The sequence below is a fragment of the Sus scrofa genome, chromosome 6, assembly GCF_000003025.6.
Source record: "Sus scrofa isolate TJ Tabasco breed Duroc chromosome 6, Sscrofa11.1, whole genome shotgun sequence".
Lineage (NCBI taxonomy): Eukaryota > Metazoa > Chordata > Mammalia > Artiodactyla > Suidae > Sus > Sus scrofa.
This window is the reverse complement of record NC_010448.4, coordinates 57,621,545-57,642,244: the sequence shown is the minus strand read 5'-3', so window position 1 is coordinate 57,642,244 and position 20,700 is coordinate 57,621,545. Positions and strand designations below refer to the sequence as shown.

Sequence of the window (20,700 nt, the reverse complement as noted above, 5' to 3'; positions counted from 1 at the left end):
ATCAACCCAAGAAGATATAAAAGGTATAAATACATATGTACCCAATATAGGATCACTTCAATATATAAGGCAACCGCTAACAACCTTAAAAAGAGAAACTGACAAAAATGCAATAACAGCAGGGACTTCAGCACCCCACTTACAGCAATGGACAGATCATCCAGATGGAAAATCAACAAGGAAACACAGGCCCTAAATGATGAATTAGACCAGATGGACTTAATATTTATAGGACATTCCATCCAAAACAGCAGAATGCACATTCTGCTCAATTGCACATGGAACATTCTTTAGGACTGATCACTCTCTGGGCCACAAATCAAGCCTTGGTAAATTTAAGAAAATGGAGATCATATCAAGCATCTTTTCCAACCATGACACTGTATGACTGGAAATCAACAGAAAGAAAAAAAACTGCAAAAAACACAAACATGTGGAAACTAAACAACATGCTACTAATCAATGGATCACTGAAGAAATCAAAGAGGAAAGTAAAAAAATGCCTACAAGCAAACAACAACAAAGACACAACAATCCAAATCCAAAACCTATGGGATGCAGCAAAAGCAGTTCTAAGAGGTAAGTTTATAGCAATACAAGCCTACCTACTAAACAAGAAAAAGCTCAAATAAACAACCTAACTTTACACCTAGAGCAACTAGAGAGAGAACAGACAAGACCTAAAGTTAGCAGAAGGAAAGAAATCTTAAAGATTAAAGCAGAAATCAATGAAATAGAAACCAAGAAAACCACAGAAAAGATCAGTGAAACTAAAAGCTGCTTCTTTGAAAAGATCAACAAAATTGATAAATCCAAATTGATAAAGCCAGTCACATCAAAAAAAAAGGACTCAAATCAATAAAACTAAAAATGAAAACAGAGAAGTTAACAACAGACATCACAGAAATACAAAGGATCGTAAGAGACCACTACAAGCAACTATACGCCAATAAAATGGAAAACCTAGAAGAAATGGACAAATTCTTAGAAAAGTACAACCTTCTAAGACTACACTGAGATGAAATAGAAAAAGATGAATGGACCAATCACAAGTACTGAAGCTGAAACTTAAAAAACTTTGAACAAACAAAAGTCCAGGACCAGATGGCTTCACCAGTGAATTCAATCAAACATTTAGAGAAGGGCTAACACCTATCCTTCTGAAACTTTCAAAAAGTTTCACAGGAAGGAACACTGCCAAACTCATTCTCTGAGGCCACCATCACCCTGATATGATACCAAAACCAGACAAAGATACCACAAAAAAAATTGCAGGCCAACATCACTGATGAAAATTGATGCAAAAATACTCAACAAAATACTAGCAAACCAGGGAGTTCCCGTCGTGGCGCAGTGGTTAACGAATCCGACTAGGAACCACGAGGTTGCAGGTTCAGTCCCTGCCCTTGCTCAGTGGGTTAACGATCCGGCGTTGCCATGAGCTGTGGTGTAGGTTGCAGACGCGGCTCGGATCCCGTGTTGCTGTGGCTCTGGCGTAGGCTGGTGGCTACAGCTCTGATTCGACCCCTAGCCTGTGAACCTCCATATGCCGAGGGAGTGGCCCAAGAAATAGCAAAAAGACAAAAAAAAAACCAAAAAGTAGTAAACCAAATCTAACAATACATTAAAAGGATTGTACATCATGATCACATGGGATTTATCCCAGGGATGCAAGGATTTGTAAATATCTGCTTAAATATCTGCAAATCAATCAGTGTGATACACCACATTAACGAACTGAAGAATAAAAACCATAGGATCCTCTCAATAGATGCAGAAATAGCAGCAGAAAACGCCTTTGACAAAATCCAACAGAAAAATTTTGGCAAAGATACAATGCAGAAGGATAACATAAAAAATGTAACAGAGGAGTTCCCACTGTGGCTCAATCAATAAGTTATGAACCTGACTAGCATCCATGAGGATGCAGGTTCAATCCCTGGCCTCGCTCAGTGGATCTGGTGTTGCCACGAGCTGTTGTGTAGGTTGCAGATACTGCTCGGATCCTATGTGTAGGCCAGCAGCTGAAGCTCCAACTCAACCCCTAGCCCAGGAACTTCCATATACTGCAGATGCAGCCCTAAAAAGCAAAAACAAACAACAACAACAAACTGGTGAGTTCTCATCGTGGCTCCGTGGTTAACGAATCCAACTAGTATCTGTGAGGACATGGGTTCAAGAAAAAAACCCTCTTTATGTAGATGTTCAAAAGCTCTTTCACAAGGGTATTAAAATCACTTAGTAATTTAACAAAGGAGGCAAAAATACAATGGAAAAAAGACAGTCCCTTCAAAAAGTGGTGCTAGGAAACTGAACAACTGCATGTAAAAGAATGAAATGACAGCATTCTCTAACACCATACATGTTAACTCAAAATTGATTCAAGACCTTAATATAAACCAGATACTTTAAAATTCTTAGAGGAAAACATAGGCAGAACATTCTTTGACATGAATTACAGCAATATCTATTTGGATCCATCTCCCAGAGTAATGAAAATAAAAACAAAAGGGACCTAACTTAACTTAAAAGCATTAGCACAGGAGTTCCAGTCATGACTCAGCAGTAACAAACCAGTTACTGGTAACTGTTCTAGTAACAACTAGAATCCATGAGGTCGTGGGTTTGATCCCTGGCCTCACTCAGTGGGTTAAGGATCTGGCACTGCTGTGAGCTGTGGTGTAGGCCAGCAGCTGCAGGTCTGAAATGACCCCTAGCCTGGGAACTTCCACATGCCATGAGTGTGGCCATAAAAAGTGTTGGGGGGGGGGAACACCAAAAACAAAAACCCAAACAAACAAACAAACAAAAAAAAAACGCTTTTGCACAGCAAAGGAAACCATAAACAGAATGCAAAGACAACCCAGGGAATAGGAATATTCGCCAATGAAGCAACCAAAAGGGATTAATCTTCAAAATACACAAATTCACATACAGATTTATTTAAAAAAATGTTCAGAAGAACTGAAAAGACATTTCTGCACATAAGATGTATATACAGTATGTGCTGGAGAGGATATAGAGAGAAAGGAACCCTCCTACACTGCAAATTAGAATGTCAACTGGTGGAATCAATAGGGGAAAAATACAGAGATTCCATAAAAACTTGATATATGATCAAGTGGGATTTATCCCAGGGATGCAAGTATTCTTCAGTTCCTGCAAATCAAAGTGATACATACCACATCAACAAACTGAAAAATGAAAAACATATGAATCATCTCATTAGATGCAGAAAAGGCTTTTGACAAAATTCACCACCCTTTCTGATAAAAAACTCTTCAGAGAGCGGGCATAGAGGGAACCTTCCTCAACATAATAAAAACCATATATGAAAAACCCACAGCTAACATCATTCTCAATGAGGAAAACTAGAAAACATTTTCACAAAGATCAGCAACAAGACAAGGATGTCCACTTTCACTGCTATTATCCAACTTTCGGAAGTCCTACCCATGGCAGTCAGAGAAGAAAAAGAAATAAAGGAAAGCCTAACTAGAAAAGAAGTAAAACTATCACTGTCTGCACCTGACATGACACCATACCTAGAAAATCATGAAGACAGCACCAGAAAACTGTTAGAATTCATCAGTAAACTTGCAAAGTCACAGGCTACAAAATTAATACATAGACATCAACTGCATCTCTATATACTAACAATGAAAGATCAGAAGGAAAAAATCAAAGAAACCATCCCATTTACTATCGCATCAAAAACAATAAAATACCTAGAGACAAACGACCTATACTCTGAAAACTCTAAGATGCTGATGAAAGAAATCAAAGACGACACAAATAAATGGAAAGATATACCATGCTCTTGGATTGGAAGATAAATATTGTCAAAATAACTATACTACCCAAGGCAATCTACAGATTCAATGCAATCCCTATCAAATTACCAAGGATATTCTTCACAGAACTAGAACAGACTATTTTAAGATTTCTATAGGGAGTTCCCATCATGGTGCAGTGGAAATGAAAACGACTAGGAACCATGAGTGGGTTCCATCCCTGGCCTCACTCAGCAGGTCAAGGATCTGGCATTGCAGTGAGCTGTGGTGTAGGTCACAGACACAGCTCGGATCTGGCGTTGCTGTGGCTCTGGCATAGGCTGGAGGCTATAGCTCCGATTAGACCCCTAGCCTGGGAACCTCCATATGTCACATGCGGCCCTGAAAAGAGAAAAAGACTAAATAAATAAATAAATAAATAAAATTTCTATAGAAACACAAAAGACTCCGAATAGTCAAGGAAATATTGAAAAAGAAAACAAAATTGAAAGAATCACGCTTCCTGACTTCAGATAATACTAAAAGGCTACAATTATCAAAAGAATATGGCGCCAGCACAAAAACAGAAACACTTATCAATGGAAAAGGATACAAAGCCCAGAAATAAACCCAGGTACCTGTGGTCAACTAATCTATGACAAAGGAGGCAAAAATATACACTGGAAGAAAGTAGTCTCATCAATAAATGGTGCTGGAAAAACTGGAAAGCTACATCTCAAAGAATGAAAACACGAATACCATATACAAAAATGAACTCAAAATAGTTTAAAGACTTAAATATAAGGTTAGATACTATAAAACTCCTAGAGAAAAACATAGGCAGAACATTCTTAGACATAAATCACAGCAACATCTTGTTTGACCCACCTCCTAGAATAGTGACAATAAAGATACAAATAAACCAATGGGACCTAAGTAAACTCAAAAGCTTTTGCACAGCAAAAGAAACCGTTAAGGGAAAAGACAACCCATAGAATGGGAGAAAATCTGCAAACGATGCAGTAGATGAGGGCTTACGTCCAAAATATTCAAACTCAGAGAACTCAACAACAAAAAACCAAACAACCCAACTGAAAAATTGGCAGAAGACCGAAAGAGACATTTCTCCAAAGAAGACACGTGGATGGCCAGCAGGCACACAAACAAAAGGCTTAACATCACTGATTGCTGGAGTTCCCGACGTGGCGCAGTGGTTAACGAATCTGACTAGGAACCATGAGGTTGCGGGTTCGGTCCCTGCCCTTGCTCAGTGGGTTAACGATCCGGCGTTGCCGTGAGCTGTGGTGTAGGTTGCAGACGCGGCTCGGATCCTGCGTTGCTGTGGCTCTGGCATGGGCCACTGGCTACAGCTCTGATTCGACCCCTAGCCTGGGAACCTCCATATGCTGTGGGTGTGGCCCAAAGAAATAGCAAAAAAAAAAAAAAAGACAAAAAAAACAAAACAAAACAAAAAAAAATCACTGATTGCTGGAGAAATGCAAATCAAAACTGCAGTGAGGTACACCCACCTCACACCAGTCAGAATGGTCATCGTTAGCAAGCCAATAAATAACAAGTGCTGGAGGGGGTGTGGAGAAAGGGCACCCCCTTCGCTGCTGGTGAGAATGTAAATTGCTACAACCACTGTGGAAAACAGTATGGAGGTCCCTCAGAAAACTAAACACAGAACAACCATACGATGCAGCAATCCCACGCCTGGGCATATATCCAGACAAAACTTTCACTGAAAAAGATAAATGCACACCTCTGTTCATCGCAGCACTATTCACAACAGCCAAGACATGGAAACAACCTAAATGTCCACTGGCAGATGAATGGATTAAGAAGATGTGGTACGCATGAGATACCACCTCACACTAGTCAGAATGGCCATCATTAATAAGTCCACAAATAACAAGTGCTGGAGGGGGTGTGGAGAAAAGGGAACCCTCCTGCACTGCTGGTGGGAATGTAAACTGGTACAGCCACTATGGAGAACAGTTTGGAGATACCTTAGAAATCTATACATAGAACTTCCATATGACCCCGCAATCCCACTCTTGGGCATATATCCGGACAAAACTCTACTTAAAAGAGACACATGCACCCTCGTGTTCATTGCAGCACTATTCACAATAGCCAGGACATGGAAACAACCCAAATGTCCATCAACGGATGATTGGATTCACAAGATGTGGTATATATACACAATGGAATACTACTCAGCCATAAAAAAGAATGACACAATGCCATTTGCAGCAAAATGGATGGAGCTAGAGAATCTCATCCTGCGTGAAATGAGCCAGAAAGACAAATACCATATGATATCACTTATAACTGGAATCTAATATCCAGCACAAATGAACATCTCCTCAGGAAAGAAAATCATGGACTTGGAAAACAGACTTGTGGATGCGTGATGGGAGAGGGAGGGAGTGGGAGGGATCGGGAGCTTGGGGTTATCAGACACAACTTAGAATAGATTTACAAGGAGATCCTGCTGAGTAGCATTGAGAACTATGTCTAGATACTCATATTGCAACAGAACAAAGGGTGGGGGGAAAAATGTATACATGTAAGGATAACTTGATCCCCTTGCTGTACAGTGGGGAAAAGAAATTATTAAAAAATAAATAAATAAAAAAGATGTGGTACATATACACCATGAAATACTCCTCAGACTCAAAAAAGATAAATTAATGTCATTTGCAGCAACATGGATGGAACTAAAGATTCTTCTACTAAGTGAAATAATCCAGAAAGAAAGACAAATATCACATGGTATCATTTATTTGTGGAATCTAAATTATGGCACAGATGATTTTATCTACAAAACAGAAACAGATCACAGCCAAGGAGAGTAGACTTGTGATTCTCAGGGCGGGGGGGTAGGGGGCACGGGGGAGATGGACAGGTACCTAAGGGTGTTTGCGTGCAAACTGTTACATTTGGAATGGATGGACAACAGGGCCCTACTGTATGGCACAGGAAACTGTGTGTGACTGGGCCACTTTGCTGTAAAAGAGAAACTAAAGATAGTTGTAAATTAACTTTAATTAAAAAAGTAAAACTAAATGTATAAATTACCATATGTTCCAGCCATCCCAGTCATAAGCAGATAGAGAAAAAGCATTATTGGAAAAGATACATGCACCCCAATGTTCACTGCAGCACGATTTCAAGACATGGAAGCAACCTAAACGTCCAATCACAGAGGAATGGATAAGAAAGATAGGCAATGGAATATTACTCAGCCATAAAAAAGAACAAAATAATGCCATTTGCAATACTAAGTAAGTCAGAGAAAGACAAATACATGAGATCACTAATATGTGGAATGTAATAAAAAATGAAACAAAGGAATTATTCATAAAACAGAAAAAGACTCAAAGATTTAAAAACCAAACTTATGAGTACCAAAAGGGAAAGGTTGGGGGGAGGGATAAATTAGGATGTTGAGTTAACATACACACAGTGTTATGTATAACTGATCCACTTTGCTGTACCCCTGAAACTAACACAACATTGTAAGTCAACTATACTCCGATAAAATGAAAAAAACAAAGAGGAAAAGACCATTTAATAGGGCAAAGTGTCTGTGGTACAAACCATTATCTTACACTACAGAAAAAAAATAACTAAAAATGGCTCAAAGACCTAAACCTAAGCCCCAAATGTATAAAACGCCTAGAACTAAACATTCAAGGAAAGTTTCTTGACCCTGGGTTCACCAAAGACTTATCAGGAATAATACCAAAATCACAGGCCACGAATTAAAAACATGAATTGGACTATATGTAAATCATAAATGATTCTGCATGAAAACACAATTACTGTGAAAAGACAATTAACAGAAAATCTTTGCAAATCACATATCTGATAACAGGTGAGTATGAAGAACCTATATAGAAGTCAAAGGAGTTCCCCACATGGCTCAGCAGTAATGGACCTGACTAGTATCCATGAGGATGTTAGTTGAATACCTGGCCTTGCTCAGGGGGTTAAGGATCCAGCGTTGCTGTGAGCTGCGGTGTAGGTCGCAGACACAGCTCAGATCTGGCGTTGCTGTGGCTCTGGTGTAGGCTGGCAGCTACAGCTCCAATTAGACCCCTAGCCTGGGAACCTCCATGTACCGTGAGTGCAGCCCTGGAAAAAGACAAAAGACAAACAAAAAACACCATCTCCAAAATCACAAATATAAAACAAAACCAAGAATAACATGGAAATGTGAGCCTGATGATAAAAATAAGTCATTAATAATGCACAAAAATGTTACCTAATGAGGGAGTTCCCATTGCGTCACAGTGAAAACGACTCCGACTAGGAACCATGAGGTGGCAGGTTTGATTCCTAGCATCACTCGGTGGGTTAAAGATCCAGCATTGCCGTGAGCTGTGGTGTAGGTGGCAGATGCGGCTCGGATCCTGTGTTGCTGTGGCTGTGGTGTGGGCCACCAGCTGTAGCTCTGAATAGACCTCTAGCCTGGGTGTGGCCCCAAAAAAAAAAAGAGATGCACATACTGAAAGTAACACTCTCTGAAACAAATTATGCTTCCGCACTGAATGTATCACTCAACTGCAGAAGCTCTCTCGTCAAGGTGCTTCAGATCAGGTGTTCAGGGAGAGCGAACAGTGGCAAACAGGCCACGAAAAATGTGGCATCAGCAATGGTTTAGATGACAGCCTCGCAGATCTAAGGACGCCCACCTGGACAAAGTTGCCCTGGATAAACCCCGATACCACTTAGAGAGGAAAAACTGTAGTCTTCGGTGCATGTGAACACCACGCGGCCACTGTGCCCTGGAGACAGGATACGGGACAGTCCTCGAAGCCAGAAACGAACCTGCCAAGACTTCCCGGGCTCTTGCGACACTTTCTACCTCACATCCCAGAACATGCTCAACACTCCACTGAGCAGCTGCAAGCGGTGACTTTCTAAGAAGCAGGACAATACTATGACGTATGCAGGAACGTGGTCTCCCTCCAGCATTTTCTGTTACCCGGGACGCCCACTCCACGGAGTCCGTCACAGGTCACCCACTCAACATGGGTCCATTTTCACAGCACAGAAACTGGGTAAAACTTCCTGTGAACCTAGAACGTCACATCCAAGCAATGCAAGAGGTAAAATCAGACAAACCAAGGAGAATGTCAAATTAGGAAGAGAATCGTGCCCAGAGTAGGGATAGCAGTTCCAGAGCCACAAACAGTACAACTTAGAGGAGGAACAGATATTAAACCATCTTGAGATGGGACCATGTGCTTCACGGCCAGAGAGATGCCAAGCTGAGCCTGAAAGAGTCACATATGTTCCACTTGCAGGATTTCAGCTCAAAAAGAGGTCTCACTGTCCACTGTCCCTACAGTTTTCCTACGAAACCATCACAGAAGAGCCTGTCCGCCTGCCCGTCCCACACACCCCTGAACAGAAGGAACAGCTGAGGGACCTCAACCAGCAGAGGCCCGGAGGCAGCGAAGGCAGGGGGTGTGGTGCCACGGGAAAGAGGGCACAACCAGTGTACTCTCATCTTCTGAGGACGCCTTCCAAGCACAGCAACTGGGATCAAAGCAGGACAGGCTCAGGGGCTGGACTTCAGATCTGATCTACAGGGACTGACAACTGAGCATCCAGTGGGATCCAGGGCAGAGGGGGAGACAAGGGGGCAAGAGACCCTGATAATACCGCCCACCTCATCCTCCTCAAAATCTGGGAACAAAGAGTTCACAGGAGCCAAAGGGCAGAGTTGAGGATCCTGAGAGACTTTGCCTTTGTCTCTGTGGGAGCTGCAGCCACACTGGAGGGTCAGAGAATGCATTTTACACGTGGAAGGACAGAGCACCAAGTCGGGGACAAGAAACCTCTCCTTTGAAGAGTTTCCAATAAATAAACTGCTGGGTGTTCCTGTCATGGCGCAGCGGAAAGGAATCCAACTAGGAACCATGAGGTTGCAGGTTCAATCCGTGGCCTCGCTCAGTGGATTAAGGATCTGGCATTGCCGTGAGCTGTGATGTAGGTTGCAAACACAGTTCGGATCTGATGTTGCTGTGGCTGTGGTGTAGCCTGGTAGCTGTTTGACCAGTTAGACCCCTAACCTGGGAACCTCCATATGCTATGAGTGTGGCCCTAAAATAAAATAAAAAATAAATAAAATAAACTTCTGTTTTCCAAAGAACTCTCACTGTGAGAAGAGTTTCCCAAACACCATTAGTGTTGAGGTCTCCTCTCCACCCTTCTGAGATCCCAGCTGTGTTCACATTTTCACTGACTCCCATATATTTTGGTGTTTTTTTTTTTTTTTTTTTTTTGCTATTTTCACATATACTACCACTAGCTAGGGCTCTTTCTCTTGCTTCAACATGGAAATAATAGATCATAAGCAAAAACTCCTGATTATCAGAACAAAAAAATGTACAGAGCTCTGGTTTTCCTAAAAACGGGTCTTTTTCAGCTAAGGAGCGAGGACATTCCATGTATGTCTGGAAAAACATGTCACAATTTCATCTCCTGCCTCCTTCCAGATGCAGAGGGAACGCTGTCATCTGCAGATATCTAGTGTTTTTCCTGGAAATACTGAGTCAAAAGCCAAAAGGTAGAAAACAGGAAAATTAGGTATTTTTAAAAAATTTGCCATTGACGGATCCTGCGTTGCTGTGGCTCTGGCGTAGGCCTGTGGCTACAGCTCCAATTCGACCCCTAGCCTGGGAACGTCCATATGCCACGGGAGCGGCCCAAGAAATAGCAAAAAAAAGACAAAAAACAAACAAAAAAAATTTGCCATTGAGCTTTATACAGAGTAAGCTCTGAAACAACCCCTGATAGAACAAAAAGTGGGCAGATCATCAGAAGATTCGGTTTAGACTTGGGATACTGCATCACTGCTGAGTCAACAACAGGGTTCTCAGGTCAAAGAAACAGGGTCTCCCAAGAGGTGCACAGGAGAAAAATACCCAAGGGCAGATGCCAGCCCTTGAGGGAAGCGATGCTCCCCCAGGGAGAGCAGGTTCCCGTAGGTCTCCAGCATCACGTCCCTGTACAAGGCCCTCTGGGCAGGGTCCAGGCAGGCCCACTCCTCCTGGGAGAACTCGATGGCAACGTCCCCCAAGGTTAACAGTGCCTGAAATGAACATACATTTCACCAAGGGGGCATGAGGAGAGGTTTTTGGGGTTTTTTTTTTTGTCTTTTCTAGGGCCATACCCGAGGCATATGGAGGTTCCCAGGCTAGGGGTTGTATCGAAGATACAGGTGCCAGTCTATGCCGCAGCCACAGCAACACCAGATCCAAGCCGCGTCAGCAACCTACACCACAGCTCACGACAACTCGGATCCTTAACTCACTGAGCAGGGCCAGGGATCGAACCCACAACCTCATTGTTCCTAGTCAGATTTGTTAACCACTGAACCACGACGGGAACTCTGAGGAGAGTTATTTTCATGCAAAAGGAAAAGAGGGGTAAGGGGTAAGAATTGATTTGGTTGAAGTATGGGTTCTTACAGGGCCACGCAGAGGTATTTGGAGAAAAGTATGTGCCTCCACTTTTTTTTTTCCTCTCTTTTGCCAACCCCAGGGCATATGGAGTTCCTGGGCCAGGGATTAGACCGGAGCTGCAGCTGTGACCTACGCAGCACCTGCACCAACGCTAGATCCTTTAACCCACCATGCCTGGCTGGGGAGCCAACCTACGTCCTGGCGCTACAGAGACACCACCAATCCCGGTGTGCCCCAGTGGGAACTCCAGTGTCTCTGTTTTCACTTATCTTTTTTCAAAAGACATTATGATATTTCCCCAAACAATATGGATTTTTCATCTTTGTTGTTAAGTCCTAAAACACATACAAAGAAATCTCAACACCAGGCTGCCTATGAGAAGTGTCAGATGTCATATTCCACACCCTTAGTATCTAGAGAAGTTACCCTGTGAGTAACGTCTTCAGAGATGACAGAGTCCGCCCTGAATGCCTTCCCTCGGAATTACGGTGGAGGGAAGGGGGCCAGGGCTCCTGCTTTTCGCCACTGTGCTATGTGCCTGAGCAGAGACCAAAGCGGAAGTAATGGGAGGAAAAACAGGCAGAAAGAACAAGACACACAGGCAGCCTGTGTCAGAGACTTCCGACTGTTAACACCCCAACATTTAAGGACACGGAAAAGCTAAACGTCGAAAGACTGAAAAAGCTATTTCATCCAAAAAGAGAGCAGGGGTGACTGCACGATATGAGACAAAATAAAGAAAAATCCTGACATGAGACGAGAAACACTGCAATAAAAGGGTTAATTTATCAAAAAGATCTAACTAACAGACAGACAGCAGCACAGGGATAGTATGAAACTTCAATGCCCCAGCTGTACTTCTGGCTGGACTCAAAAAGAAAATAAAACCAACCAAACAAACAAACAAAACCCCAGAGTGTACAGATCACTCCAACCAGCAACAGCAGAAAAGACATGTGTCTCAAGCACATGACCACATTAGGCCCCAAACCAAATCTTAACAATTTTAGGGGTTGCTGTCATAAAAAGTATCTTAACAAACCACAATGAAATAAACAGAAGAAAAATATAAAAATTCCCCAAATGTGCAAATTAACTCCTTCTTTTCTTTTTTTTTTTTTTTTTGTCTTTTTAGGGCTTGGTTACCAGGCTAAGGATTGAAGTGGAGCTGCAGCCTCTGGCCTATACCACAAGCACGCCAATGCCAGATTCGAACTGCATCTAAAACCTTCATCACAGCTCACGGCAAACCTGGATCCTTCACCCACTGAAGGAGGCCAAGGATCGAACCCACATCCTCATGGAAACTCGTCAGGTTCATTACCAATGAGCCACAACGGAAACTCCCTAAGTCATTCTCAAACCACCAATGGGATTAAGCAGAAATCGCAAGGGAATTTTTACATACATGGATGAAAAGGAAAAGTCAGCATACCAAAACACATAGTGAAGGCTGTACTGAAAGGAAAGTCTACACTGCTGAATACTTACTAAAAAAAAGAAAAGATCTCCAAGCAGGAGTCCATCTGTATACCTCTAGGAAGCAGAACAATCTCAATACAAATTGAACAGAAGGAAAAAGGTGAACAAGAAAGATTAGACCAGAGAGAAACAAAATAGCAAGTTGAAAAATATACCAGTCAACAAACTGAGAGTTGTTTTTTTTCAAAAAAAAAAAAAGAAAGAAAGAAAAAGAAAAAAAAAAAAAAAAAGAGGGAAATTCCTAGCAACCTTAAGGGAAAAAGAAAGAAAATTCAAAAATCTCAAAACATGGAGTTCCCATCGTGGTACAGTGGTTAACGAATCCGACTAGGAGCCATGAGGTTGCAAGTTAGATTCCTGGCCTCACTTCAGTGGGTTAAGGATCTGACGTTGCCCTGAGCTGTGGTGTAGGTTGCAGATGCGGCCTGGATCCTGCGTTGCTGTGACTCTGGTGTAGGCAGGTGGCTACAGCTCCAATTAGACTCCTAGCCTGGGAACCTCCACATGCCGTGGGAGCGGCCCTAGAAAAAGGCAAAAACACAGAAAACAAACAAAAAAATCTCAAAACAGATATGCAAGAGAAGGGATTGTAATGAAGTATAAGAAATTTTTTAAAGGTTGACAAAAGTAGTATTATGAACAATAATGCCTACAAATTACATAATCTAGAATATACAGGCAAATTCTTGGAAACATATAACCTACAAAATGTTAATCAATATGAAAAAAAATTTCAACTGAATCACAACTTCCATTCAAGAAGTAATCAAAAACCTCAAACATGAAAAAACCAAGGACCCAATGCTACCAAACATTTTCAGAAGAGTCACCTATAATCCTGCTTAAAAAGGTACAGGGTTGAAGAAGGGACACTGGCAAACCCGTTGTAGGGAGCTGGCGTGATTCCGAAACCAAATCCAGAAAAAGACACAAGGAAGTAAAACTAGAAACCAATGCCCCAGATGAGTACTTTCAATTGCCCTAGAAAAGGTCAGAACAAATTTCCCCTAACTGGTCTGATTTCCAGATTGTACTAAGTACTGCACACTTAACACTTGACTTCCATGTGCAGCATCTTTATCCTGGTTGACGGAGAGGAGACAGTGCATCCAGATGGGGCCCTAAACAATCCCTGCTGCCATTGTCTCCAGTCCACAGGTGAAGTGAAGCCCTGCCCAGGATGATGCCCAGTGGGGCCTCTTAAGCTCCAGGTCACTGGGTCATGAGGACATAGAGTCCAAGTGGAGGTGACAGGCCCTGAGGGATGACCTCAGTTAAGTGTGAATGTACAGGCGTCAGGCAGGATACTTCAGAGTCAGTCAAGGTTAATGAGGCCAAAGAAGGGCATCTCAGGAAGGACAGACGGAGAATCAACTGAGACTATGACTTTACCTGAGAAACAGCCATTCCCGACTCCTTGTCTTTCCTCTTCCTTCTCTTTCAGGCTTTTCCCTCAGACAACATGAGTCTTTAGAGGTCCATCTTGAAAGTTAAAAATATGCTGTTAAATGCTTAGGATCTACACACCTTCTTCCTGTGCCACAACCACACACACAGGGGAGAGGTCACCATGTGGAAGAGACAGGCCTCTGCTGCCCATGGTCCCAGGAGGGACTCAGGACAGGAAACTCCCATAAAGACCCACAAAGGAGTTTTCCCAGACTTTTCTTCAGATCGCAGTATTCTTCTGGTGAGGCCCTAACCCACACCGCAGCCGTGGGCACCTCAGCTGGACCCCACAACGCCCTGCAGGTCACAGACCAGCCCTACTCCATCCCAGTGCAGAGCTGAACCCCTGCCCCCTCAGCCCAGATCCCAGCCTCAGGGTTGGGAGGACGCAGAGCCTTGCTGCTCAAGGATGGATCCAGATTGGAATCACCTGGGGCACCTCTACTATTATTGAGCTTGGGCCTCTCATCAACTAGCTGATGAGGAATCTCTGGTCAGAAGTTCCAGAACAAGTGCATGAAAACTGCCTCATCAATCTAACGTGAAATCTGGATTGACCACCACACAGGAGGAGGCAAGCCAAGCAAACCTCTCAATTTCTACCCCCCACCCCCACCCCCAGCTTTACTGAGGTCAAATTAACAAAAACAGGAGTTCCCATCGTGGCTCAGTGGAAACGACCCTGACTAGCAACCACAAGGACACAAATTTGATCCCTGACCTCAGCTGGTTAAGGATCCAGTGTTGCCATGAGCTGCGGTGTAGGTCGCAGACGCGGCTTGGATTCTGCGTTGCTGTGGCTGTGGTGTAGGCGAACTTTCCATAGTTCCATGTGCGGCCCTAAAAAGACAAAAAATTAAAAAAAAAAAAAAAAAGAGGTACCACATAGGGGAGAGTCATTTCTTCATCCACTTTCCTGTCCCCTGTCCTGTACCCCATGTCAGGAAAAGGGAAGAGGGTGACCCAATTCTGAGTCAAGTCACTAAATAGACTGAACAGTGTTTGCAAACAGAAGTTATCTTCTCATACAAGTAATTCCAAAAAGCCTTACAGACAGAGTTTTGCAAACCTCACTCTCCTCTGTAAATTTTAAACACATTATAAATGTATTAGATGCTAAGGACACAAATCAATATTATCACCACTTAATCATCTGGAACCAAACCACCCACCACTCACTTGGACCCAGGTTCCCCCTCTTCCTGCTCTACTACCTTCTTCCACTTCGTTTTGTTAATTGGTCTCCTAGTTCATCTGCCTCTGTGTTCCTGTCTCCTCTCCTGCTGTTCCCACCCTTCTTCCCTCACACCTGTCCTGCCTCACTCTGCAACTAGTTCCCCCTCTTGATGCTTCCTCTCCAACCATCCTGATTATCCTCTCTGTATGTCTGTCTCTTGCCCCATCTCTGCTCCTGCTCTACTCTGACACCGCTTCTATCCCTGTTACACTCCCTCCCTTCCCACTCTGCCCCCGCCACCATGACCACGCTTTCTTCCTCTGCTCTTCTTGACACCCTAAGGCCTCTTTCTCTGCCAGCACCTCAATGCTGAAGGCCATGGTTCCACCTTCTGTCCTCTCCTAGACTGTCTCTTTGAACTGCCTCAACTCTCCCACCAATGATCCAGGGCCCTCTCCATATGTTGTTCTCCCATCCCTACAGTTCTGGCTTTTTTCTTTTTTTTTTTTTTTTGTCTTTTCTAGGGCCGCACCCGTGGCGTATGGAGGTTCCCAGGCTAGGGGTCAAATCGGAGCTGTAGCCATCAGCCCACACCACAGCCACAGCCACGTCAGATCCGAGCCGTGTCTGCGACCTACACCACAGATCACGGTGATGCAGTTCTGGCTGTTTTGATTTACTTATCTTACTCACCTGCTACTTTCAAGGTTTAATCTCTTTCATTTTACTGTCTCTCTGCAAGTCCCTCAGCCAACTTCTATATTCCCATCGGTTCTCCCTCATTTCTTTCCCCTCAGTTTTTCTCTTTCCCTCTCAGCTGCTCTGGCTCTGCTCCACCTGCTACTCTACGCCCACATATTTACTGGGCTAGCGACTGAATAACATGCTCGCTGTCGGAAAAGAACATTTTCCAGGGAGGTGGAATGTGGGGCTGAAAAACACTAGGTGTCACACGGGGCCCAGGTCACCTCCCCCAGTACAGGGTCAAGGGAAGGGCTGACGACCCAGGGGAGGCCTGCGTGGAAGGACCGGCCTGAGGAGCCACGAGGACAGAAGGCCTGGAGGGAGGGTGTCTCAGTAGAGGACGGGCTCCCGAATCCCAGGACCAGGGCGAGGACGCGGCCCCTCCCGGAGCGGGGGGCGAGGTGGGGGCGCGGGTCCTCCTGGCGGAAGAGGACGTTACATGGGGGGGACAAGACAACAGGTTTTAAGCAGGAAAATGTCGCAAAAGGCAGTCTCTACGTAGACCGAAGGTAAAAAAGCCGAGGACAAGGACTGGCCTCAGAGCAACTTCAAAGCAAATGGAAAAGGATCTCCGGCCTGTAACGGCGAAGTCAGGATTTACTGGGGGCCCAGTGCCCGCGAGGGGAGTGGGGAGAATGGTAGGGCCTACACCTTGAAGACGGGTTGGGAGACGGGGTACCAAGCATCGCAGACTGACATCAGAAGGAAGAAACTCAGGCTCCGCACGGTGACCTCGGCTCCGCGCTCTCCGCTTCCGGGTTAGGAATGGACTCCGGAAGGCAGAACGGCGGCTTCCGGGGGCGGGGCCTGGACGGAGCGCTACCGGCGGGGGCGGGGCTTGGGGCCGCCCAGCTCGGCGCCCTCTGGACTGGAAGGAGGGGCGGGGAGCAGGGAGGAGCTGGTGCTTCCTTTAAAACTGTTATGGCAAACGTTTATGGCTGTGTGCGCCAGTTAGGTCAGAAGCCCAGATGTTTCCTCTTAAGATGAAAAGGGTTTAAGTGAAAAGTTATTTTTGCCAGCAGGTTGTTCTCATGTCCTGCTAATGAAGCTTAAGCAGTTCAGGGTGGAAGCCTGGGTCTCATGGAGGGGAGAGGGAAAGGTTGATGGGGTCCTTTGGTTAATAACCCAGGAACATTTTGGAGTTCCCGTCGTGGCTCAGTGGTTAACGAATCCGACTAGGAACCATGAGATCGAGGGTTCGATCCCTGGCCTGGCTCAGCCGGTTAAGGATCCGGCGTTGCCATGGGCTGTGGTGTAGGTCGCAGATGTGGCTCATATCTGGCGTTGCTGTGGCTCTGGCTTAGGCCAGAGGCTACAGCTCCGGTTAGACCCCCTGGCCTGGGAACCTCCCATATGCCATGTGTGGCCCTGGAAAAAGACGAAAAGACCAAAAAAAAAAAAAAAAAAAAAAAAAATCCAGGAATACTTCCTAAATCGGAATTGATCTAAGCAGCTTTATGAAATAAGAACAGGACTAGTCTCTGTATTACAAATACAAAACTCTTCCTGGCTGGAATGGCCTGTTTCCTCCTTGAACAGTACCTGGGAGTCTGAAATGGGAAAACCAAGGCAGTGATCATTTAGGTCACTAACCATTCTCTTAAAAAGAGAAATAATTTCTCTTATTGTTACAAATTGTATTATTCCTTCTTTTGTCCAACATGTTTAATTATTTGCCTTTTAAAACTTTTGGAGTTCCCTCCATGGCACAGCAGAAACAAATCCAACTAGGACCTATGAGGTTGCGGATTCAACCCCTGGCCTCGCTCAGTGGGTTAAGGACCTGCTGTTGCCCTGAGCTGTGTTGTAGGTCAAACACGTGGCTTGGATCCTGTGTTGCTGTGGCTGTGGTGCAAGCCAGCAGCTGTAGCAACAATTCGACCCCTAGCCTGGGAACCTCCATATGCCAGGGGTGTGGCCCTAAAAAGACAAAATTTTTTTTAATAAAATAAAAATAAAAACCAATTCTTTACACAGTGACATAAAAGTTGTACATAATGGAGTTCCTGTCGTGGCTCAGTGGTTAATGAATCCGACTAGGAACCATGAGGTTGCGGGTTCGGTCCCTCCCTTGCTCAGTGGGTTAAGGATCCGGCGTTGCCGTGAGCTGTGGTGTAGGTTGCAGACACAGCTTGGATCCCAAGCTGCTGTGGCTGTGGTGTAGGCCGGCGGCTACAGCTCCGGTTAGACCCCTAGCCTGGGAACCTCCATATGCTGCAAGTGTGGCCCTAGAAAAGGCAAAAAGACAAAAAAAAAAAAAAAAAAAAAAGCTGTACAAAGAACTCATACAATAATATACATCACCATATAAGTTTAAGGTGTAGAGCATCACAAACTGATGTATGTGTACTGTGAAACCATTATCACAATAAGTTAGCATCCATAATTTCACATAGATAAAATGGGGAGTTCCCATTGTGGCTCAGTAGTAACAAGCCAGAATAGTATCCATGAGGATGTGGGTTTGATCCCTGTCCTGGCTCAGCAGGTTAAGGATGTGGCACTGCCATGAGCTGAGGTGTAGGTTGCAGTCACTGCTCAGATCCCACATTGCTGTGGCTGTGGTGTAGGCCGGCAGCTGCAGCCTGGATTCAACTCCTAGCATGGGAACTTACATATGCTGCAGGTGTGGCCCTAAAAAGCAACAACAAAAAAAGGTGCAAATATGAGGTATACAAAGTGATCCTTTGACAGATGTATACCCTGTGACTATCACAATCAAGTAATTCACGCATTTGTGAACTAACAATTGCCATTTTGTGACTGTGTACTGAAAATATTTGTTTCTCTGAGCAAATTTCAAGCATATAGAAACACAGCATCCTGTATGCCCAGAACTTGCTCATTTTACAACTCAGTTTGTATCCTTCGACCAGCAGCATCTCATTTCCCTCACCACCCAGCTCCCAGGAACAACCTTTATACTCTAGGGCTACATGAATCTGATAATTCTAATTTCCCCATAGAATAACAGTTTATTGGAGTTCCCGTCATGGCGCAATGGAAACAGATCTGACTAGGAACCATGAGGTTGCGGTTTCGACCCCTGGCCTCACTCAGTGGGTTGAGGATCTAGCATTGCCTTGAGCTATGGACTAGGTCGAAGAAGAGCTCAGATCTGGTGTTGCTGTGGCTGTGGTGTAGGCCGTCAGGTACAGTCCCGATTCAACCCCTAGCCTGGGAACCTCCATATGCTGCTGGTGCGGCCCTAAAGATGCAAAAAAGGCACCATGTAGTGACAGAGTCAGTCATTTCTTGTCCCAGGAGTCCTCTCCCCTGACTTTTTTTTTTTTTTTTTTTGGCTGTTTTTGGCTTTTTTTGCCATTTCTTGGGCTTCTCCTGCAGCATATGGAGGTTCCCAGGCTAGGGGTCTAACCGGAGCTGTAGCCACCGGCCTACACCACAGCCACAGCAACGCGGATACGAGCCGAGTCTGCAAGCTACACCACAACTCACGGCAACGCCAGATCCTTAACCCTCTGAGCAAGGCCAGGGACCGAACCCGCAATCTCATGGTTCCTAGTCAGATTCTTTAACCACTGTGCCACGATGGGAACTCCTCCCCTGACTTTTATTACGGGGCAGGAAGACAGAAGGGGGATGTCCCACATCTGACTAAATCAAGTCATGTCCCCGTGGTCAATAGGGTTTGCAAATCATTACAAAATGCACACGCCTTTCAGGCAGTTCTGAAGTTCTTATCCTCAACTGTATAATTTAAAAATTTTTTACATGTACACAACTTCATTATCCTTATCGAAATAAGCCACCCCCCCATTTGCATCGTCTCCTCGTTTCCTGCGCGCTACTTACTACCTGTTTCCATTTTGTTCTGTGCGTCTCCCTATTTTATTTCTGCCTTTTTCTTTCTACTTTACTATTTCTGCCCTCCACTCTATTTCACCTGACCACGCTGCAACTTGTTCCCTTCCCCCTTATGATTCATTCCTGCCAATCTTTTTTTTTTTTTTTTTTTTTTTTTTTTTGCTTTTTTAGGGCCGCACTCATGGCATATGGAGGTTCCCAGGCTAGGGGTCTAATCCGAGCTGCAGCTGCCGGCCTGCACCACAGCCGCAGCAACGTGGGATCCGAGCGTCGCCTGCGACCTACACCACAGCTCAAGCAAGGCTGGATCCTTAACCCACGGAGCAGGACCAGGGGTGGAACCGGCATACTCCTGGCTACTAGTTGGGTTCCTTACCGCTGAGCCACGACAGGAACTCCCGGCTTTTAAATCACTCCTGCATTTTATTCACCTGCTATCTTCAAGGCTTCATCTCTTTGCAAGCCCCTCAGCCATGCTCTGTGTTCTCACAGGTTCTACCTCATTCTTTTCTCCACAGTTTTCTACGTTTCTCTCAGTCTCTCCGTCTCTGTTTCTCCTGATTCCTCATCCTTTTCTCCTTCTGAGTTTTTCTTTCACTCTGTGTCGCTCTTTGCTTCACCAGATACCTCCGCGCCCAAGTATTTACAGGGATGGCCACTGAATCAAATGCCTGCCTACGAGAAGCGACTATTTTGAGCGGGGTGGCATTTCAGACAGATTAAGATCGGGGGGTCCCAAGGCTGGACAAGGTCACCTCCCCCT

At 44.6% G+C, this 20,700-nt stretch overlaps 1 long non-coding RNA gene across 5 annotated transcripts in view; it reads right to left on the bottom strand.

The window, feature by feature from the left end:
- Positions 1-14,973, bottom strand: part of LOC106507707 — a 47,991-nt gene extending 33,018 nt beyond the window's left edge. For all 5 annotated transcript variants that reach the window (XR_002345354.1, XR_002345356.1, XR_002345355.1 and 2 more), the window contains exons 1-2: positions 14,913-14,973; positions 14,135-14,224 (exon numbers count right to left, since the gene is read on the bottom strand). This is a non-coding gene — a long non-coding RNA (uncharacterized LOC106507707). The remainder of the gene's footprint in view (positions 1-14,134; positions 14,225-14,912) is intronic.